This window comes from Chenopodium album, chromosome 4 (assembly GCF_948465745.1).
Source record: "Chenopodium album chromosome 4, dcCheAlbu1.1, whole genome shotgun sequence".
Lineage (NCBI taxonomy): Eukaryota > Viridiplantae > Streptophyta > Magnoliopsida > Caryophyllales > Amaranthaceae > Chenopodium > Chenopodium album.
In genome coordinates this window covers 58,324,729-58,349,360 of record NC_137837.1, presented here as the reverse complement: position 1 = coordinate 58,349,360, position 24,632 = coordinate 58,324,729, and positions in this window count along the sequence as shown.

Sequence of the window (24,632 nt, the reverse complement as noted above, 5' to 3'; positions counted from 1 at the left end):
AAGGAAGAGCATGTTCCAATCTCCATAAAGCTAGATTTCGACGTTACCAACAACGCTGCTGAATACGAAGCATGCGTGATAGGCCTTGAAACAACTTTGGCATTGGGAGTGAAGAATTTACGAATATTCGGGGACTCTTCATTGATCATCAACAAGATTTCAAAAAGGTTGAAAGTAAGGAGCGAAAGTCTATCCCCTTACCAAACTTATTTGGAAATTCTCACCAATCAGTTAGAAAATGTAGAATACACATATCTACCTAGAGAGGAAAATCAATTTGCTGATGCCTTGGCAAGACTAGCCTTAATAGTTAGGATTCCTACGAAAATCGAGCAAATGCCTCTAACTATAGAAAAAAAGGCATAAACCGGCTTATATTCAAACTATAGAAGATGATGAAGTGATCTAAGATGAAGGAGAAGAAGAAGAAGAACAGTGGTATACAGACATACTTAATTATGTCACCAAAGGAGAATACCCTCCTCTTGCTGACAAAAGAGCAAAACAAGCATTAAGACTTTTGGCTTCCCAGTACGTACTCATAGACAACGAGTTACAAAAAAGGGTACCTAAGGGTTGAGCTCTCTTATGTGTAGGGAAAAAGGATGCTCAAAGAGCTATGAGGATAGTCCATGAAGGCATTTGTGAAACTCATGTTAATGGAAAAATGCTAGTCCAAAAGATAATGCGAGAAGGATACTATTGGACTACAATGAATAAGGATTGTCATCAATATGTAAAAAATGCCCTAAATGCCACATACGCTAATTTACAACATGTTACTCCATCTTTACTCTACACCTGCACTTCACCATGGCCATTCTCTACATGGGAAATTGACATTAATGGTAAAATTGCTCCTCCAAGAACAGGAGGTCATGAATACATCCTAGAAGCAATTGATTACTTCACAAAGTGGGTTGAAGCACAATCATATGCTAAACTCACCCAAAACATGTAGCACTCTTTATCGAAAGGAATATTATTTGTCGATATGGAGTCCCACATGAAATGATAAGTGACAATGGAACTCACTTTCAAGCTGAGTGTGAAGAATTGTTACAAAAATATGGCATTCAACACCATCATTCTTCTCCTTATAGACCTCAAGCAAACGGAGCAGTTGAAGCAGCTAATAAAAATCTAAAGACTATCATCGAGAAAATGACGTAAAATTACATTGCATTGCATTAGAAAGTAAACTCGATGAAGTTGAATGGACTAGGGCAAGATATGAGGAGCTAATTCTACTTGATGAATGATGAGTGACATTTATGTCACTCCTAGGATAGTGTTTATGCCTTGTTTTAGCTTGTCTTAGGGTGTTTTGTAGTTGTTTTGTTCAAATAATGCGTGCATACATGTCTCGATGTGATTTTAATGAAATCGCGTATATTCCTTAATGCTTGCCTTCATTGCGTGTTTGCACCGTTCCCTATACCTTGTTGCTTTCCTTGGTGTTTGTGCTTAGGTATTTAAAGTCTTGGATTGCAAAGAAGAAGCCAAGGAAGCATGAGAGAAGAATCGAAGAAAGGCCAGAGTGTGCGGGCGCGCAGCCCTGTGAGAACCCGCGCAAAACTGGCAAAATTGCAGAATCAAGGCAGAAAGTTTTGCGCGGCCTGTGCGCGACATGTGCGCGGGCGCACAACGACACTGCGCGGGCGCGCAGCTACAGTGCGCGGGCGCGCAGCCAGCAACGCGGGCGCACACACCAAAGCACAAGCCGCGCAACCCTCAAATGCGCGGGCGCGCAGCTGCCTTGCGCGGGCGCGCAGCGAGTCCTGTTCAGCGTTTTTGCGCGATTCTTTATATATTGCGGGGCTTGTTTTGCACAAGGGACGTCTTCATTCTTTTGGATCTTTTTCCCTAGTTTTAGGAGAGCTTCTCTCTCTAGGTTTAGCTTAGGATTAGAGTAGTTTAGAGAGAGAAAGTGAGGGTTTCACCATTGTTGAGCTTGGATTTTGAAGAAGAAGATTGATCATCTTGTTTGTAGACTTTCATCTTCAATCAATGAGAATCTCTAACTCTCTCTCCTCTATTTTTATTGTTTTATTTTGATTATTGTTTTTGTTGTTGGTATTGCTTGTTAATCATGTTGATTCTTGATTATTTGTTGATTAATCTTGTTGTTATCATGATTAGTGAGTAATTTCCCCATTAAGGGGATGGTTGTGGTGTAGTTGGATCTTGAGAATGTTCAAGGGTTTGGAATTGATTTATTGTGATTAAAGTCTTTATATGCTTGATGTTCTTCAATCTACTTGCAAAATGCATGTTGTTAGTTGATTGGGAGTGAATCTTTGCTAACATGAAACGGAAGTTGACTTAGCTAAGTTCATTTATATCGATTGTTACTTGATAGTACCTCCTAGTATATGGTTCTAATGTGGAAACATAGAGGCTATGTTAGGAGAAGCCGATTAGCCCCGGAAGGCGGTTAGATTGGACCTTACTTCGATATTCGAGCATGTTTAGTTCATAATTAATTCAACTTCTATGCTTTTGTTTATGTTCAAGTGAATGCTATACCTAAACCATTTCCCTTAATGTTTTATTTCTTGTTTTAGCATATTTAGACTTTAGTTTATTTATCTCCTATTCCGGACTAGCTTAATTGTCGATAACATTTGGTGGTGTTTAACCGTTCTCTGTGGTTCGACCCCTTTGCTTGCCTTATACTCGTATTAGGTTTGTTTAGGTTGTATAAATTGTATTTGATCTAGGGATAGACAATTGACGACGCGTTTATTCCCTTGTCAAATTGGCGCCGTTGCCGGGGAACGGCTTCCATTACCGTTGTGTTATCTTGTTGAGACTAGTCCATTGTATATATTTTGCCTTTGATTTATTTTTGTTCTCTTTGTTTTGTTTTTGTTGTTGAAAAATGGCTTGTATTTCTATTCCTCAATTTGATAATGAACCGTTTTGGGTGTATTTTAATAGACTTGAGGATTTCTTGGATGGTGTTAAGGGTTTTACCAAGGGTGATTATTGTGAAATCATTAATTTGGGATTAAATGAGCATTTTAGAGGAGTGGTTGATAATATGCTAAATGGTGATCTTGAAACTATGTCTTCGGATGAAGCTTGGGATTTCTATTCATGGTTAGCTAGGGATAATTATGATTGGGAGAGGGCCAATCATGAGACTTATGTTCGGGATTCTCATGCTTTTAATGTTGATGCTAATTGTCATGATTTGTCTAATATGAATTCCCATGATGTGCTTGATGCTCCCCATAGTGACCATGTAATGCATGATTTTAACTCCCCTCCCTCTATAGCTCAATGTAATGAGGTACATTCTAATGATGATGAAGTGCATGTTCTTTCTCATATTGCATCAAATTTTTGCATGAATTCTAAAGGTGTGCCCCATAGTTCCCTAGATGATTCCAATGAGCAAGCTTTTGATTCGTCTATCCACGATGATTTGGACTCATTTGAGATTATGGCCCAAATATTTCTTGCATTTCAAACGAAAGCCCATAACCTTTTGAGTGAGTTCATTGATAATGCTTCATTAGAAAGAGATGAGTTTGAGAGGAATTTGCCCCCGTTCACTCTTGGATTTGAGATGGTAGGACTTGAGAAATGTATGGGAGATGTTGTTCAAGATGATGAAGAGGAGGTTGAGGTTGAATCATTTGGAGTTTTTGAGCTTGAGGGAGATGTAGATCGTGAGGGTTCTTCATTTGAGGATTCCATGATTGATTTCCATGCCCTCATTAGTGATGTGAGACCTTGTGGTGAGGGAGTAGCTATCCCTTTTCCCCTTTCTCATACACCTTTCTCTCAAAGGTTTAACCATATCCCCTACTATCCTATGTTCCTCCCTTCTTTTCTCAAAGAACCGCTTAGGAATCCTCCTCCTATCCATGCTTTCGAAGCCCCCAACTCTTTTATTGTTGATGAGGAAAAGAGTTATAATGCCAATCAAAAAGATTTTTGTGAGGATAGTTTGCCTCCCTATCTTTCTTTTTCTTCTTATTTTGTTGATTTTTCTTTTGATTCTTTTACTTTTTCTTTTCCCCCTTCTCTCAAACATAAAGTCTCCTTGTACTTTATGTTTGCTTGTCATATGAGCATCGCGTATGCTCTATTTCTTGATATGTTTGCCGGTGCATATGACAAGCTTTTGCGTTCTTTGTCGGGATATTTACTAGATTGGTCTCGCTTGGACGTTAAACAAGCCTTTGCGGGAAGTAACCCGTGTTTTATTGCTTTCATTTTCTTTTGTTTTTAGCTTAGATTTTCTCTCATGGACGTGTTTGTGTTCCTTGCTAGGTACACAATTTGATATACTCTTGCGCATTGGTGATGATCAAGAATCAAGGAAATGTGCCTCAACTTACCTATCATGTGGAATTCAAGCCTTATTTGTAGAGATTGTGGCTCATATGAGGTTATTTCGGGTTTTTTGTGTGATTTTGCATTTATCCCATATCCGGTAATATCCTTCTTTTCCCTCTCTCTCTTACTTATTGTGACTTGAAGATCATGTGTTGGTAATGTTGGATTAATTTGTCCTTGTTTTCCCCTCCTTGGTTTCATTGTTTATGATTTGAGAGCTTGGTTTCATTCAAGCTTGGGGGAGGGTATTCTATCATGTTTGGTGGGATGTTGATTCATGTATGCCATTCACGTGAGTATATGCATTTCCATGTTTTTCATGCTTTTGGAAAATCCAAAAATATTTTTGTTTACTTCAAGGCAAGTTTAGCAAATTGTGTTTTGTTTGTTCTTATTTTGGACATTATATCTTTTGGATTTGTTTACTCTTGAATGCCTTTCTTCCTAAGTGGTTAATGTGTGCACGGTTTGAGAGTGTCATTGGTTGACTCTAGGATATTACATGCTAAGGTAGCCGGGTTAAGAACTTTTAGGGCGCCATGAAGCCCTAGTTCGCGGGTATGTGGTAAGATGGTGTTGCTCTCTATAGTGGATTTGGCACCCTTAGTTGGTATTTGCTTAGTTATAATCCCGTGTGAGGTAACATTGTTCTAGCCTTCATCACTTTGTTGTGTGGCACATTTGGATCCTTAGCTATGCATGTCTTGATCCTTGTTTTGACTTATAGCTCCCAAGATCGTGACCGAAGCACTCTAGGGGAGGAAAAGGGCACTTCTTTCTCATTTTTCTTTATCTTCTTTTTATTTTGTTACAAATTTGATTTTCTACTTTGCATAAACCTACTTGCTAACCAATTTGAGCCTTATGTTTCCCGCTCTTGTTTAAACCACATTACAAACCTAATGGCCTATGTTTACCAACCTTTTAGTTAGTGAAGCATTGGCATGTGAGGTTTGAGTGTTGAGTTGTTGATCATAGACAAGATGCACTTTGAGATTTGGTTAGAGTTGAGCTTGTAAAGAAATATGCAAATTTATGAAAATCAAATGAAGTTTCAAGAAAAAGCCGTCCATGATTTAAAAAAAAAGGCAAGGACAATGAATAAAGTTTTAAAAAGTGAAAAAAAAAAAAAAAACAAAAACAAAAACAACAAAAATATTTTAGATGGATTCATTTTCTTCCTTAGTTTAAGCATTGAGGACAATGCTTTGTTTAAGCTTGGGGGGAATATTGTGTGTTTGTGTTGAATAAGCTTGGGGGAATGGCATTAGTGGTATTTTTGCTTGATATTTAGTGAATTCTTGAGTTATTTTTGAGTGTCGGCCGCACTTTTTGCTTCACTTAGGAAATTTCACCAAATTTCAAATTTTTACCCCACCTTAACCCTTAGCCTTACGTTACAACCAATAAAAAGACCCTTAGACTCTAGTGGGTTAGGTCAAAAGAACGGTGGAGGGAGATAGACTTCAAACCTATGGAAAGAGTATGCATAGTTGAGACGTCGGGATTACCTTCTCAAAGTCTTTCATTTCTTTATCTTTTTCCGGTTCCTTCGTGGAATCTTGAGAAGCTAGCTTAAGGGTTGATTTGAAGCTAGTGGAGAGAACGTGGCCCGATTGGTTGGGGCTAGGGTGGATTGAGTCCTAAGTAGTTCTCTATGCTTAGCATGTGTTATGTTTCAATCAACCATTGACATCTTGGAACGTGCATACATTTGTCCATTTAGAAAGGTTTGCATTCATTAGTACTTGTCCTTATCTCTTGTCCATATATGAGCTTGTGTTTTGCTTTTTCTCTTCGTGTTTCTTTTCCTTTTCCTTTTGTTGTCTTGCCTTGGCTTTTGTCGAGAGTTGTGGGGTAAGCTCTTAGGAAACCCTCACGAGACCTCACTCGTCCTCATAGGCGACTTTGGGGTTTTAAGGGCTTGTTGTAGCTAAAAACAACCGTGATTCCTACGACAGTGAGTTAGTGTACATTCTTTCTCCTTGTTTCTATTTTGTTTCTTTTGCTTTCAATAATTTCCTCTTGTTCTCTTTTGCTCTAGCTTTGCTCGAGGACGAGCAAAGGTTTAGCTTGGGGGAATTTGATGAGTGACATTTATGTCACTCCTAGGATAGTGTTTATGCCTTGTTTTAGCTTGTCTTAGGGTGTTTTGTAGTTGTTTTGTTCAAATAATGCGTGCATACATGTCTCGATGTGATTTTAATGAAATCGCGTATATTCCTTAATGCTTGCCTTCATTGCGTGTTTGCACCGTTCCCTATACCTTGTTGCTTTCCTTGGTGTTTGTGCTTAGGTATTTAAAGTCTTGGATTGCAAAGAAGAAGCCAAGGAAGCATGAGAGAAGAATCGAAGAAAGGCCAGAGTGTGCGGGCGCGCAGCCCTGTGAGAACCCGCGCAAAACTGGCAAAATTGCAGAATCAAGGCAGAAAGTTTTGCGCGGCCTGTGCGCGACATGTGCGCGGGCGCACAACGACACTGCGCGGGCGCGCAGCTACAGTGCGCGGGCGCGCAGCCAGCAACGCGGGCGCACACACCAAAGCACAAGCCGCGCAACCCTCAAATGCGCGGGCGCGCAGCTGCCTTGCGCGGGCGCGCAGCGAGTCCTGTTCAGCGTTTTTGCGCGATTCTTTATATATTGCGGGGCTTGTTTTGCACAAGGGACGTCTTCATTCTTTTGGATCTTTTTCCCTAGTTTTAGGAGAGCTTCTCTCTCTAGGTTTAGCTTAGGATTAGAGTAGTTTAGAGAGAGAAAGTGAGGGTTTCACCATTGTTGAGCTTGGATTTTGAAGAAGAAGATTGATCATCTTGTTTGTAGACTTTCATCTTCAATCAATGAGAATCTCTAACTCTCTCTCCTCTATTTTTATTGTTTTATTTTGATTATTGTTTTTGTTGTTGGTATTGCTTGTTAATCATGTTGATTCTTGATTATTTGTTGATTAATCTTGTTGTTATCATGATTAGTGAGTAATTTCCCCATTAAGGGGATGGTTGTGGTGTAGTTGGATCTTGAGAATGTTCAAGGGTTTGGAATTGATTTATTGTGATTAAAGTCTTTATATGCTTGATGTTCTTCAATCTACTTGCAAAATGCATGTTGTTAGTTGATTGGGAGTGAATCTTTGCTAACATGAAACGGAAGTTGACTTAGCTAAGTTCATTTATATCGATTGTTACTTGATAGTACCTCCTAGTATATGGTTCTAATGTGGAAACATAGAGGCTATGTTAGGAGAAGCCGATTAGCCCCGGAAGGCGGTTAGATTGGACCTTACTTCGATATTCGAGCATGTTTAGTTCATAATTAATTCAACTTCTATGCTTTTGTTTATGTTCAAGTGAATGCTATACCTAAACCATTTCCCTTAATGTTTTATTTCTTGTTTTAGCATATTTAGACTTTAGTTTATTTATCTCCTATTCCGGACTAGCTTAATTGTCGATAACATTTGGTGGTGTTTAACCGTTCTCTGTGGTTCGACCCCTTTGCTTGCCTTATACTCGTATTAGGTTTGTTTAGGTTGTATAAATTGTATTTGATCTAGGGATAGACAATTGACGACGCGTTTATTCCCTTGTCAATGAAAAACAACTAGAAGCTCTACATCATACTCAATGCTATCAAACTCGTATGGCTAGGCATTTTAATAAGAAGGTCAAGACAAGAAACATCAAAGTAGGAGACTTGGTGTTAAAAGCATTAAGGAAAAATGTTTTAGATCCAAGGGGAAAATTTAGGCCTAATTGGTATGGACCCTATATTGTCAAAAAAAATCCTTTTAGGAGGTGCAGCAAAATTAACTGATATGGATGGAAACGAGTTCTCGAACATGACAAATCTTGACCAACTTAAAAAGTACTACCCATAATTACTTGAGTAGGATACTCATGAGAGCTACGTTTGGCCTGATTCCTTAGGAAAGGATACGTAGGCAACCCTTTTATGGGTGCGGCCACTTTACTTTCTGCAAACCTTGCATTCCAGATTTAAAAATAAATTTGACATAAATTCGACGAAGCATCGACGTAAAAAAAAAAACAAAGCTTCGTCGCCGGCCGATGAATCTTAGCGCCAGACGATAGCGTTTGTCGTCAGACGCCAGACTGCCGCAGCTGGCGCCAGTCGTAAAGAAATGGCGCCGTTTCTTCTGGGAGCACCTGGGAATATTTTGGTGTTTTTCGAAAAATTTTCGACTTCCGTACTCGAAAATTTTTTTTCTCTGGAAAATTAAATTTTATGTTTTCATTGCTTTAATAAATTAAATTTAAAGGAGATGATTTAATAAAATAAACTAACAAATTTCATTATGGATGAAATTTAAATAAAGCTTAATTAAACAAATTAAATTTAAATTTAAAACTAAGTCTAATAATTGAAAGTTAAGCTATGCTTCAATCTTTCTTCTCTTTCTTTGCTCTCTTCCAATTTTTATCTGCATCATCTTCATCATCCATGGCTTTAGCTAGTAGGCATCCTTTAGAGGACCTACATTCAATTTTGGAGTAAATAGTTTCTCCCTTAGCTAGGACTCCATGTTTCTTCTCTACCCAAGCCTTCTTCTCTGAAGTGTCAGCTTTTCTTTTCCCTTTATCCTTTGTAGAGCTCTTCTTCTTAGGCATCGTAGGTGTTTTGAATTTAACCTTTTCACCCAAGCGTTCCTTAACAGGAATTACCTTGTCACCTAGACGACTCTTCACATCAGTTTTACTCTGATTTTTCTTCATGTCCTTTGAAGGTTTCTTGAGAAGCCATCTCTTCACATCATTGGGCAAGGAAGGAGGAACCTTTTGGGTAATCACTTCCCATAAAGGTCTAGCAATCCAATATGCGTCAAATTTTTCTACTTCTTGAGAAACAGGGAATTTATAAGGACGACGAAGATCCTCATAAGGGATTGTTTGAAGTAGCTCGTACTGTCTTTTTACCCTGCAGAGATAATAAAAAGTCATCTTGGTTAAGCTTGGAAGACGATATAAAGGTTGCTTGTTGACACCAACCATCTTCTCTATTTTCCACCACGGGATGACCCACTTGATGGCAAAGTTGCAAGAGGCAAAGACCTTCTTCCATTCATGGCGCCCCATCTTAGAGCATTGTTTCTTTCTTCTCACAAAGAAATTTGGAGTGTATTTTTCAACATTGTCGGGAGGACTAATTAATTCTAGTCTCTCCATTAGCCATATTTGCAAAAAATTACTATACAAAAATATGTGTTTGATTTCTGTAATTGAAAATATTATTTTTAGAGAGCCCCGAAAAGGTGCTTTTGGATTTCTTTTCAATTCATCAAGACTAAGCATAGTCTCTCCAACAATTAATGACATTGGATTTCTCCCAGATTCAATCTGCTCCAAAACAGTTGATATAATTGCTTGGCCCTCATTTGTTCTACCACTAGTGAGAAGATATTGGTTAAGCCTGCAAAAGAGAAAAGCTCTTCTTCTACAAACATGAAAAGATTCTGAATAAGGTTTATAAAAGTAATGGCATGCAAATTCTTTCAAATTAACTATGCTATTATCTACAATATTTGTTACATCTTTGTCCTTTAAATTAAAGAAGCGCTCAAAATCTTTATAATAATATTCATTTATTCTAGGGATTACTACAAGATCTAATGCAGGGAAGCCTAAGATAGCACCGAATTCTTCCGGTAAAGGGCTAATTTCATCACACCCTAGTCTAAAACAATGAGTATCCACATCCCAATGTTCTAAAGCGGTATGAATGAAGTCTATATCAAGATCTACCCCCTTGACACCATAAATACCCCCCATATGAAAAAATTATGATTCTTTTCTCTCCTTGGCAGTTAGAGACCGACACCATTCGTGAGTAAAGTTGGTAAAACTCTTAGTAATTAAAGACATGATTATATTATCAAAAGCTAAAACTATGTTTAATCTGCTTAAACTATGAAGAAAATCGGCAGACCATGCGGCTATTTATACACAACATCAGCACAACTTCAATCCGGAAAGGATTCGGAGTCAGCGCTAAATGCCAGAGTCTGGCGCCAAGTGGCAACAGTAGCGTCTGGCGCCAACGCAAAACGCGTGGCGCCACGTGACGCTGACGTGTCTTATCAGCGAGCTTTTCAAAAACCGCGTTTTTTGGCTAATTCGAATCTGAACAACGACTTACGATTTTTTATCCTTTCTTATACCCTTTTAATTAATTTTATATATTAATTATATTTTTTCTTTTTTGGAATTTATTCAGACTTAATTTTAAGTTTTTTGTAAGACCAATTTTTATTTTTCATTTTCTTTTTTTGGGGGAGAAAGTCGGATGCCCTCCATCAATAATAAAAATGACGGAATTTTTGCGTAAAATTTTTAATTTTCACAATTCTTTGCACACACAAATATGCACATAAAAATGAAAAATAAATGCTAAATAAATAAGCTCATAATAATATGTGTATACAAATATGTCAAATAAATGAGTCAATTAGGTAAAGTTCAATACAAGCCAAAATAAAAAACACAGGTATAAACTACGGCGTTGGAGGACGCAAATGATGAGAGACACCCATCATGTCATAGAACTACGCCGTACGAGGAGTAATCTCTCCACCAGCTCCAGCTCTAATCTCCTCGGGAAGTGGAAAATTCAGCACAAGACCCGTCCACCCAAGATCTCCCTAAGGCTAAGGCTGCGGAGGCTGCTGCGATGACGAGCCGACCTCGAACATTCCACCACCTCTAGGAGCTGAGGTAGCCTCTCCTTGGACTACTGGCTCAGCACGTGAGCCCTCAAATGAAGAGCCCGAGCCCTCCACCGCCTCGGTCTGAGCAGCCTCTAAACGAACACCCCGATCGCCAGAGCCAGTACGGCGATGTCTCGAGCTAAACCTCGCTGGGTCTCTTCGGACCTCAGGTCTCGTCCGGGTACGAGAAGGAATGGGCTGACCCTGCAAGAAGAAACCAAGTCAGAAACAATCAAAATAGAAGCAAAAATGCAGAAATAAGAAGGAAATAAGACACGTAGCCACATTCCTCATCCGAACAAGCTAGCTCCGGAAGGCGTCTATACACCGTGCCATTGCCGTGAGCACCTCGCGCGAGAACTATCAAAGAAATAAAGTCAGTAACAATGCATAACATATATGAACAAATTGCAAATAAATAAGCTTACCGAAGACTGGTGGCGAGGAATCGACCGCTCCACAAAGCGCTGATCCTTAGGAGCCGGAGGAATCATCTCCTCGATGGGCTCGTATGTCCCCTGGTAATGGATAGACATACGAGGTGGCACGAACTCAGTAGGCCAAGCCTAACAAAAGCAAATCAAAGTCTGTAAAACTATCACTTGGGGGCTACTTAGCAAAAGGTAAAATATGAAAATCATACTGCCATCTCCTCAGACAGAACAGGGGCCGGAGCTAACAGTAGCAGCAGCTCCTCCTCATAGCATTGTGCAGGGATCACATGAGATCGCCAAGGGGTGCCAGCCTTCTCCAACATACTCACCAGCCTCGCGTCATTAAATATATGATGCGGCAGAGGTACAGGAACGATGAAAGTATCTGAGGAATGCTGAATAGCAACCCTCTCTCCAAGGTACGCAACCGCTCCATACGTCCCTAAGAAGTAGCGACGCTCAGCAATGTACTGTGCAGCTAACCCAAGGACAGCCAACCCAATCCATGGCCGGTACTGAACATTAGACTCCCGTGAAGAATGCCTATGAGATAAGAATCTACCAAAGATAATACGAAAGTGTTCAACTATATTAAGAACCATACCGAGAGGATCTGATCTCGAAAATAAGCGGTAGATATCCAAACGAGGCACCCCAGCAGGCGCTTACTGGAAACCCGCGTGGCGACGGTCTCGCCGGTGCAACTGAAGGAAAGTACTCGTAGAACCAAATCTGCAAAAGACAAAAAGTATCAGCAAGTGTTAACCAAATCTTGGAGCTAAACTTTATGGGAGAAAAAGTATACCTCTACGACTCTCCAGAAGCTGGACAGAGCGACGTTCCCCGTGAGGGACTGGTGTCGACACGAGTCTCGCAACGCTCGAACAAAATCAGCATAGGTCAATCTGGCCAAGTCATAAGTCCCGATCAAGTGAAGATCACGGATTGCAAGAAGGTAGTAAAGCAGCACTCTACTACCTTTGTCAAGGGAAAATGTCCCTGACAACAAGATAAGCGAAAAGATTTGCACCCGCTGCTCTCGGGTGGTCGCATCATCCTCAAAAGCCGCCGCCAGAATCGATCGGCGAATACCCTTGGCACTTAACTGAGTCGACTCTACCTCAGCACGAGGCCGAACAACAATCGGACCCAATAGCTCCTCAACCTTAGGAGAGAAGACGTTGATGTTAGTATCAAACGGCAGCGCAGTGGAACTAAACTCCAGTCCCGTAATGAGACTGAAGTCGGTTGGGGTGACCATCATCTTACCCCAAGGAAAGTGGAAAGTGTTGATGGTTTCCCAGAAGTACTCCATCAAGGCGCGAGCCACACGGTGACCCTCGTTAAAAGCAATCATGGCCTCCGCGGCCTCGAACAGCGCAATCAGCCCACAAGACTCCCAGAGAACTCTCGCATCTTCGTCGACGCTGATGTGCATCCTATATAGGTCACCCAGAGTATCGCTGCACGAGCCATGGCAACGCGTCCTACCAGCAGTAATCCAACGCCGCACCCTCTCAGAAATGTGGTGGGGGAGAAATACAAAGTCCGCTCATCCCACTCCGGGAGGGGACCGAGAGAAGTGGACGGGTCAGCGTCCTCCTCTACGGGCTCATGCTCCCGTCGTCTGTCTCGGGACCGTGAACCCGAACCTCGCTGTCTAGCCATACTACATTGTTCAAAATCAACATAAATTAAGGTTCTACAGTATCTAAGGTTCGCCTAGCCACATTATACTATGTTCGCAAAAACAGAGTACGTAGTACTAAAACAGAGCACAATTTCAAATTGAGCATACACGACATTTTTCAAGCATTCAAACAATTTCTTGCAATACTATGGTAATTATTGTGACAAATTGGACAAGAATTGCTAGCAAAAACATCAAGAACAAGCCATATTATCTTCCCGACCTTAAGAGGTCCGACAATGGTGATTTGTTCGTTTCTTCACCAAATTGACTCAAACAAGTCACAAATTACTCCCAAGGCAATATATAAACATAATCAAGCAATTTCATGGCATAAAATTTGACAAACAAAGCAAATTAAGCAATTTGAGTTTCGAATTTTCAAGAAATTTGTGAACAAACATGTGACAAATTCATCAAAATCGGAGTGAGTTTGAAGAAAACTTACATAGATCAGGAAAGTAGATGAAAGAAGCTTCAATTTGCAACAAATTTGAGCGAATTTAGTTGAGGAATGAGCAAGAACGATCAAAGAGAAACTCAACAACGATTTTTCGAAGTAGAAAAAATAGCAGCAGCGAAAATGATGAAGAAAAGGAATATATACGGAAATCCCGACTCTAACGCCAAACGAAATCTTTGGCGCCAGACACTAGAGTTTATCGCCTGGCACTAGAGCAAATTTTTTGGCTCCTGCAATAGTTTAGCGGCGACAAAACGCTCAGCCACTCAGAACGATTATTTCGACTTCTTATAGCAATTTTGGGTTCCTTGGTACGCCAGTTAGCCCCTTTAAGAAATTTGACATGATTTAGTAATCAGCTTGATTACAATTACATAAAGTGATCGACTTGATGAATGATCGTCTCACTTAGCTTAAAGCGCCTAAGCTTTGGCTCATCGAAGGCACCGACGTAATGGTTCATACAGCAGAGGCACCGACATAATGGTTCATAAATGGCAAAGGCACCGACATACTGGTTCACAATTAAAAGTAGCAAAAGCGCCAACGTACAGGCATAGCAAAAGCAAAAGATCGACTGGTGTTGGTCTTCGATAATTATCCTCGGAATATTTTCGCAACAAATGAAGATAACTTCAGGTGAGGATATCTTCAACAGCGTTCCCTAGCTTGCGGAGAGTTGTCACAAACAAATGGAGGTGATTTCAGGCGAAGTTATCTTCGATCGTGTTCCCTGGCTTGTGGAAGATGGTCACAAAGCAGTAGAAGGTCATTTCAGGCGAAGCAATCTTCGATGGGGTTCTCTAGCTTGCAGAAGTCTATCATAGCGGAATTGATGGCAGTTACAGGCGTAGCAGTCTTCAGGCGGTATTCTCTACCTTGTAGAAGATCGTCAAAACAAATAGCAGGATGGCGTTCCCTAGCTTGCGGAAGGTTATCACAACAACAGTAATGCAATAGCAACAAATCGGTTACTTTCAGAGACGTGTGCTCGACGGTGCAAGATACGTGTTTCTTAACTCTCTTATCTATTTAACTAATGCTAGTTTGCAGGTATCAGCGTTAAAAGAATGGTTTACGATCGCGGAATGTTTTGAATCATTTTCCGTCCCTATAGGTACTTTAACTTTTTTTTCGAAACTTGCATTTCTCCAAACTCAGTCAATGTGGGGGCTTCTATAGACACCCATTTGTGTCTCCTCAAAACCAAATCCGGTGATCAGTACCTTTCACGTCGAATCATAATCGAATGAAGTAAAAATGTGGAAAGTCTAGTGTTTGGGGTTAGTTTTTAATTCTTTTCTTTCTCTCTATTTTTGAAAACCTATTTTAAGAAAACATCCAATCAAGTTTAGTTTGGTCCATAGAAAGGGTCCAATAATAGTGTAGTAGGATGGGGTTTAAAAAGAGCTTTCCAACGATATATAATAAGCCCAATTCTGATGAATAATGAGGAAGTTATGGCCAAATTACTAAACTCGACCCGGTTTGATCTTTATGTGCGGCCCAATGATCTAGAGGAGGGCCTAATATTGATTTATCATTCCTAATGCAATTAGAATTGAGTTTTGTCTTCTAGATTCTTCTAGAAGGTTATTTTCATTCCTAATTTAATGAGCATTGATAAAATTGACTTTAATTGACTTTTTAGAGTTTTAATCAGAATAAAAGAAGTGTTTTTAAGAAAAATACGATTTTGCCCTTCTGTACGGCTAAATTTTATCAAATTTAAGAAAACGCGTGAAAATTGTTTCTAACGCCTGACGACAGGATTAGCGCCTGGTGCTAATGCTTGGCGTCTGACGCTACGTCGTTTTATTCTCTTCGAAACTCTGATTAGTTTTTCTATCCATCCGGCTGATTTTCTCTATAAATAGCCTCCTAAAACCTCGGTTTTGGATCATCAATTATCATCAACAACTATTAATTTTCTTATTCTCTCTAGTTTTCAAGAATCTCATGATTTCCCTCTCTCTAGCTTTTTGCATACAAAATTCCGCATTCACAAGATCTAGAAATAAACACCTAGTTAAATTCGAATTTGCCTTTGCCCTAGTCGTGAAAGGTTTTAATTTCTGAGGGTTTGGTCCCAAATCTCTCTTTCAATCATTTAATTTAATTGTTTGATTTTATTATTTTCCTTAAAGTTACTAACGCATGTATTTTGTTATTAAAAAGAGATACGAGGCATCCAAGTAAGTGCTTTAATTGATTTATTGATGTTATGATATAGAAATCATGTCTAGGTTGTTATTATGATTCCTAGTATCATGTTAGGATGCTTGATGTTTTGAATGAAAACAATGAGTTCCTAGTATCATGTTTAGGGTAATTGCTATAATTTCTAATATCAAATAAGACAATTATGATTATTATGATGCTTCCTATTTCTTTCCTAATATTCATGTTAGTATCATGTTAGGGGTAAATATTTAATCTTTGATATTTACTGACATGCTAGGGTTTGTTATTAATGTTGTTAGTATCATGCCTAGGATCTTGCTATTAATATTATGCTTTAACATGATTATGATAATTATTGTTACAATTGTTATTGTTTTGATTATGATTATGTTGCTTGATATTTATTTATTGCTTGATCACACCTTTTATGCATGTTTAAAGAGAATTTGTACTTGTAATCATGCTTAATTAGATAATCAATAATCTTGTTTAGGGTTAATTTGATTATAATTCAAGTGATTGCCAATAATAGTTTTATTTGTGCATTAATATTCAACCAACATAGATAAACAGGTTTAGGGTTAATCCTACTGATTGCATGTTAGTCAGAATGCGCACAAGAATACGATCAGAATAAAGTAGAGGCCTATTATTAGGGCAGGTTCAGTCTCTTTTAGGTTGGATTTGTACCTTCATCCCCGAACTACCAGTCATGGTTCCAGACCTTTTGGAGTTGACGATCTCCTGGATCGTTAAGGGGTGTAACCTTCACCATGTGAACAGTTTACAAGTTCCTAAAACTTGTTGGCGACTCGTTTGCTCTATCTTCCTTCCCTTTGGACGCCACCGTACTTTAATGTACGATCACAGTGGGGTTCAAGTTTAGGATAATGCTTGAAATATTCCCTACATCAATCCTAATCCCATTAGGATTCAAAAGAACCTTCTAGAAGATTCTAGAAGACTATAATCAATCTTAATTGCGTTAGGAATATAATGATAATTCATAATAGACCCTCATCTATATCATTGGGCCGCATATAAAGATCAAACCGGGCCTATTTTAGTAATTTGGCCATAACTTCCTCATTATTCATCGTTATAATATATCTTTGGAAAGGTCTTTTTGATCCCTATCCAACTACACTATTATTGGACCCTTGTTATGGACCAATATAAACTGGATTGGCTATTTTCATAAAATAGAATAGGTTTTCGAAAACAGAAAGAGAGATTTTTCATAAAAACTAGCTGTAACATTAGACTTTCCACACTTTCACTCCATTCGATTATGATTTGACGCGAAAGGTATTCATTACATGGTTTGGTTTTGGGGAGACACAAATGGGTGTCTACAGAAGCCCCCACTTTTATTGAGTTTGGAGAACGCAAGTTTCGAAAACAAAAGTCAAAGTAGCGATAGGGATGGAGCATGATTCTTGTAACTCCAATGCCTACAAACTATCGTTAGTTAAATAGATAAGAGAGTTAAGAAACGCGTATCTTGCACCGTCAAGCACACATCTTTGTAGGTAACCGATTTGTTGCTTTGTTGCCGTGACAACCTTCCACAAGCTAGGGAACGCTATCCTGCTGCTTTGACGATCTTCTTCAAGCTAGAGGATATCGCCTGAAGACTGTTACGCTTGTAACCGCCTCCAATTTCGCTGTGATAGTCTTCTGCAAGCTAGTGAATCCTATCGAAGATGGTTTCGCTTGAAACAATCTTCTACAGCCTTGTGACCATCTTCCGCAAGCAAAGGAATATGATCGAAGATAACTTCGCTTGAAATCACCTCCAGTTGTTTAGTGATAACCCACCGCAAGCTAGGGAATGATATCGAAGATATCTTTGCTTGAAGTCATCCTCATCTGTTGCGATAATATTCCGAAGAATATCTCCGAAGACCAACGCTTGTTGATCTTTTAAAAGTTCGCTTGAACTTTTGCTTTTTCTATGCTAGTGCGTCGGCGCTTTTTTTGCTTGTGAACAAGTATGTCGATGCTTCTGTTGTTTATGAACCATTGTGTCGGTGCTTTTCCTGTTTATGAACCATCATGCCGGTGCCTTTGCAATGAGCCAATGTTTAGGCGCTTTAAGCTAAGTGAGACGATCTTTTATCAGGTCATCACTTAATGTGATTGTAAGCGAGCTGATTACTGAATCATGTCAACTCGCTTAGAGGGGCTAAGTGGTGTACCTAGTAACCCAAAATAATGCACGAGGTCGAAATAATCATTTTACAAAGCCTCACGCTATGTCGCCGCATTAGCGGCTGCTGGAGGTTGATGTCGCCGCGAATTCTTCCTGTCGCGCGGCGACAGACTTGTCGTGCGGCGTTGCTTTTGGGATTTCCGAATAAATACCCTTTTTCCTCATTTTGCTGCTGTTTTTCGTTCGCAATTCGCCTCCAAGCTTCAAATTACTCATTTTCGCTTATTTCTCAACCAAATTCGCTCAAACATTTTGCAAATTGAAGCTTAGTTCGTCTAGTTTGTTGATCTATGTAAGTTTTCTTCAAACTCACTCGAATTTTGCTAAATTTTTGCATGTTTAATTCACGAATTTTCTAAAAATTTGAAATTTAAATTTGCTTAATTTTCTTTGTTTGTTAAATTTTATGCCATGAAATTGCTTGATTATGTTTGTATATTGCCTTGGGAGTATTTTGAGACTTGTTAGACTCAATTTGGTGAAGAAATGAACAATTCACTGTTGTTGAACCGCTTGAGGTCGTGAGAACAATGTGGCTTGTTCTTCGCGTTTTTGCTAGCTATTCTTGTCCAATTTGTCACAATAATCATCATAATATTGCAAGAAATTGTTTGATTGCTTGAAAAATGCCATATATGCTTGAATTGAAATCGTGCTCTGTTTTTAGTACTATGTACTCTTTTTTTCGAACATATTATCATGCGGCTAGGCGAACCTTAGATACTATAGAGCCTTAATTTTTGTTAATTTTACATAATATAGTATGGCTAGACAACGTGGTTCAGGTTCCCGGTCTCAAGCCCGTGGGTGAGGTCGAGGATCCGTCCACTTCTCTTGGTCCCTTCCCTAAGTGGGATAAGCGAAACTTGTTTTTCGCTCTTGAGCACCACATTTCTGAGCGAATGCGTTGTGGGATTACTAGCGGGAGGATGCGTAGTCACGGCTCGGGCAACGAGTCCATTACCAATCTGTACGACAAGTATTTTCGCGGCGATGAGGAGCTGCGACGACTTTGGGAGTCTTCTGGGCTGACTACCCTGTTTATGGCCACTCAGGCCATGTACTCCTTTGACGCGAGCCACCACATGGTTCGCGCTTTGGTGGAGTTCTTCCGGGACACAACCAACACTATTCACTTTCCCTGGGGCGAGATGACTGTCACCCCTGCCGACTTTAGTCTCATCTTAAGACTGGAGTTTCGCTCGACTGCTTTGCCATTCGATAGTACTATATCTGTCCTTTCTCCGATAGTTGAGGAGTTATTGGGTCCGAATACTGTTCGGGCCCGTGCCGAGGTGGAGCCATCACTACTTAGCTCTCGGTGTATCCGTTGGTCGACTCTAGCAATGGCTTTCGAGGATGATGCGACCATCAGAGAGCAGAGGGTGCGTATTTTTGTTCTCATCTTGGTGTCAGGGACTTTTTATCCTGACAAGGGTAGTCGGGTGCTTCTCTACTACCTTCCTACTCTTTGCGATCTTCAGCTAGTCGGGACCTATGACTAGACCAGCTTGGCCTATGCTGATTTCTTGCGGGGCTTGCGAAGTTCCTGTCGTCACAGAGCTTTCACAGGAAACATTGCACTCTCCAACTTCTGGAGAATCGTAGAGGTATACTTTATCTCTTTAAAAATTAGCTCTAGATTTGGTTCTATGAGCACTTTCCGTCACTAGCGCCGGCGAGACCATCTTCTCGCGAGCTCCCTGATAGCGTTTGTTGGGGAGGTCGTATTAGTAATCGGGCGACCACTGCCCATGTCCTAGAGCTGATCCTCTCGGTATGTTCTTTTTGAACAGTTGTCGTCTTTGTATTTCCTTTTGATAGAGTTTTACCTTACATACATATTTTGCAGGAGCCTAATGTGGTATATCGGCCATAGGTCGGTCTGGCTATTCTTGTGCTGGCTGCGTAGTACACCACTTAGCATCGCTATTTTCGGGGGACGTATGAGGCGGCGGTATACCTCGGTGAGAGAGTGGCTATTCAACACTCTTTGGAGATTTTTGTCGTCCCTGCTCCTCTGCCTCGCCACATGTTCCATGATGCCATGCTGATAAACTTGGCAAAGAGATCACCTACTGGTACCCCTTGGCGATCTCATGCTAGCTCGGGACGATTCTACTAGGAGGACTTGCTGCCACTGCTAGCTCCGACCCCAGTTTTTGACTGAGGAGGCGGCAGTATACTTTTTGTCTTTTAGTTATTTTCTAGATAGCCCCCAAATGGTCTTTAATCACTTAGATTTGTTTTTTGCCAGGCCGAGCCTGCTGAGTTTGTTCCTCTTCGAATGTCAATCGGCTATTAGGGGACGTATGGCCCCGTTGAGGAGATGATCCCCCCGGCTCCTGAGGATCAGCGCTTTGTAGAGCGATCTATCCCTCATCACCAGAATCGGGTGAGTTACTTACTTGCCATTTGTTTATGCTTGTCTCGCATTGTTACTGACTTTGTTTTCTGAAAGTTCTCGCGTACGGTGGTGATGGCGATGGCAAGGTGCATAGACGCCTTTCGGAGCCAGCTGGTGAGGATGAGGAACGTAGCTTCCTGTCATCGTGACGACGTTGCGCTGGAGGTATCCTTTTTCCTCTTTATTTTCCATTGTGTATCTTTCTATTTTCTTTGCATCTGACTTGATTTAATTTTGAATGGACAACCTATCTCTTCACGTACTTGGACAGACCCGAGGCTAGGAGGGAGCCGTTTAGGTATGGCTCAAGGCATCGCCGCACTACTTTTGGTGGCCAGGGTGGTCGTTTTGACGCTGCTCGGACCGAGGAAGTAGAGGGCTCGGGTTCTTCCTCTAAGGGTGCACAGACTTGGCCAATGGGCCAAGGAGGCGCGACATCGGCTCCTCCGGTAGGTGGTGGGACGTACGAGGTTGGCTCGTCGTCGCAGAAGCCTCCGCACCCCTAGCCTTTGATGATTCAGCACCAGGGTGAGCCTGGGTGGACTGTCCTGAGTTGAGGTTTCCAACTCCTGGCGAGTCCGGAGCTGGTGAGGAGCATACTCCTCGGTCTGCAATGTTCTTCGATATGATGAACACCCCTCATCATCTGCACCCTCCAGCACCGTAGTTGTACTTGTTTTGTTATTTATTTTAACTTTTGTAGGACTTTGCCGACTGACTCATTTATTAGACATATTTGTATATACAAACTATTATCTATTATGACTGTTTTATCTTTGCATTTTATTTTTCATTTTTATGTGCATATGTGTTTGTGCAAAAAAATTTGTGATTAATTTTGCGCAAAAATTTCCGTCATTTTTATTATTAATGGAGGATATCCGACTTTTTTCCCCGAAAAGAAAAAAAATGAAAAATAAATCAAACTTAAAATGAGCCTAAATTTAATTAAGCTTGAATAAATCCAAAAAAGGAAGGAAAATAAATTAAATTAATGTGTATGGGGTTATTGAACAAAAGGAAAAATTGTAAAGTCCAAGTACGGATTCGAATCATAGTCAGAAAAACGCGGTTTTCATAGTGCGCTGAGCTGGCACTGCAGCGTTTCGTGTCGCCACTCGCTTCACACTGTCGCCGGGCGCTGCTGCTGTCGCTAGGTAACAGACTCTGTCGCCAGGCGACAGGTTTGTCTTCGTCGCTGTAGTGCGTTTCCTCTGAATCCTTTTAGGAGTTGAACTGCATCAATTTTGTACATAAATAGCCCCCTAATCTGCCAATTTTCTGTATAATTCAAACAGATTAATTATAATCTTAGCTTTTAAAAAAAAAATCATATCTTTAGTCACTAAGAGTTTCAGCAATTTTACTCGTGAATGGTGTCGGTCTTTAACTGCTAAAGAAAGAAAAGAACTCGACTTTTTTCACATGGGAGGTATTTATCGTATAAAAAGGGGGTAGATCTTGACATAGATTTTATTCATACCGCCTTAGAATATTGGGATATAGATACACATTGCTTTAGACTAGGTTGTGATGAAATTAGCCCTTTACCGGAAGAATTTGGTGCCATCCTAGGCTTCCCTTCTTTAGATCTTGCGATAATCCCTAGAGTGAATGAGTATTATTATAAAGATTTTGAGCGCTTCTTTAATTTAAAAGACAGAGATCTAACAAATATTGTAGATGGTAGCGTAGTTAATCTAAAAGAATTTGCGCGCCACTACTTTGATAGACCATATTCTGAGTCTTTTCATGTTTATAGAAGAAGGGCTTTTCTCTTTAGCATGCTTAACCAATATCTTCTTACTAGTGGTAGAAATAATGAGGGTCAAGCAATCATATTATCTATCTTGGAGCAAATTGAATCTGGAAGGAATCCAATGACATTAATTGTTGGAGAGACTATGCTTAGTCTAGATGAATTAAAGAAACATTCAAAAACACCTTTTCGGAGCTCTCCAATTTTATTACAGGTAGAAAAATAGTATTTTTTAATTACAGAAATCAAAAACATATTTTTGTATAGTAATATTAATTATTTGCATTGAATTTTTTTGCATATGTGGCTAATGGAGAGACTAGAATTAATTAGTCCTCCTCATAATGTTTAAAAATACACTCCAAATTGCTTTGTAAGGCGAAAGAAGTGTTTCTCTAAGATGGGTCGCCATGAGTGGATTAAAATTTTTGCCTCTTGCAACTTGCTATCAAGTGGGTCATCCCATGGTGGAAGATTGAGAAGATGGTTGGTGTCAACAAGCAACCCTTCCGCCGTCTTCCAAGCTTAACCAAGATGACTTTTTATTATCCCTACAGGATAAAAAGGCAGTAGAGTCTACTTCAAACAATTCCTTCAGGGGATCTCCGTCGTCCCTATGAATTCCCTATTTCACAAGAAGTAGAGAAGTTTGACACATATTGGAGTGCTAGGCCTTTATGGGCAGTGATTACCCAAAAGGTTCCTCCTTCCTTGCCCAATAATGTGAAGAATTGGCTTCTCAATAAGCCTAAAAAGGGCATGAAGAAAAATCAGAGTAGAACCAATGTGAAGAACCGTCTAGGTGACAAAGTAATTCCTATTAAGGAACGCTTGGGTGAAAAAGTTGAATTTAAAACACCTGTGATGCCTAATAAGAAAGACACTACTAAGGGTAAAGAGAAAAGAAAAGCTGACACTTCAGAAAAGAAAGCTTGGGTAGAAAAGAAACATATAGTCCTAGCTAAGCGAGAAACCATTTACTCTAAAACTGAATGTAGGTCCTCCAATGGATGCCTACTAACTAAAGTCATGGATGATGAAGAGGATACAGATAAAAATTGGAAGAGGGTAAAGAAAGAGAAAAAAGATTGAAGCATTGCTTAACTTTCAATTTATTAGACTAGTTTAAATTTTAAGTACATTTATTTTATTAAGCTTTTATTTAAATTCCATCAATAATGTAATTTTTACTTTATTTTATTAATGCAATTTCAGCCTTTTTAATTAAATCAACTTTATTATTTAATTTATTAAATAATTGAAAACAACTTAAATTATTTTCCAGAAATTTTCTCGAGCACGGAAGTCAAAAAATTTCCAAAATACACCGAAATTTGCCCAGATATTCGCAGAAAACCGGCGCCGCTATTTTTCGTCTGTCTCTAGACGTTTCTTTCTATCGCCGGGCGACAGGCTTTGTCGCCTTGCGCTGCAGTCTGTCGTCTGGTGACAGACTCCTTTTGTGGCGCTGACATTGCGTCGAATTTTTATTGATGCTGGGATGCGAGGTTTGCGAAAATTAAAGTGGCCGCACCCTGTAAAGGGTTGCCTACGTATCCTTTCCTAAGGAATCATGCCAAACGTAGCTCTCTTGAGTGTCCTACTCAAGTAATTATGGGCAGTACTTTTTAAGTTGGTCATGTCATGTTTGAGAACTCATTGCCATCTATATCAGTTAGTTTAGTTGCACCTCCTGATAGAATGGTTTTAACGATATATGGTCCAGACCAATTAGGCCTAAATTTGCCTCTTAGATCCAAAACATTTTTCGTTAATACTTTTAACACCAAGTCTCCTACTTTGATGTTTCTTGTCTTGACCTTCTTGTTAAAGTGCCTAGCTAGCCATACGGGTTTGATAGCATTGGGTATGATGTAGAGCTTCTAGTTGCTTTTCATCAAGTAGAGTTAGCTCTTCATATCTTTCCCTAGTCCATTCAACTTCATTGAGTTTACTTTATAATGCAATGCGTAGAGAAGGTATCCCTAGCTCTACATGTTGTACGGAATACATTCCATAAACTAAGGAGAATGGCGTATTTCATATTGATGTGCGAATTGACGTGCGATAACCCTAAAGTGCGAAATGGAGTTTGTCAGGCCAATCCTTGTAATTTTCTATCATTTTCTTGATAATAGTCTTTAGATTTTTGTTAGCCCCCTCAACTGCTCCATTTGCTTGAGGCCTATAAGGAAAGGAGTGATGGTGTTGAATACCGTATTTTCGTAACAATTCTTCACATTCTGCTTGAAAGTGAGTTCCATTGTCACTTATCACCTCATGTGGGACTCCTTATCGACAAATAATATTCCTTTCAATAAAGAGTGCTACATGTTTTGCAGTGATTTTAGCATATGAGTGTGCTTCACCCCACTTTGTGAAATAATCAATTGCTACTAGAATGTATTCGT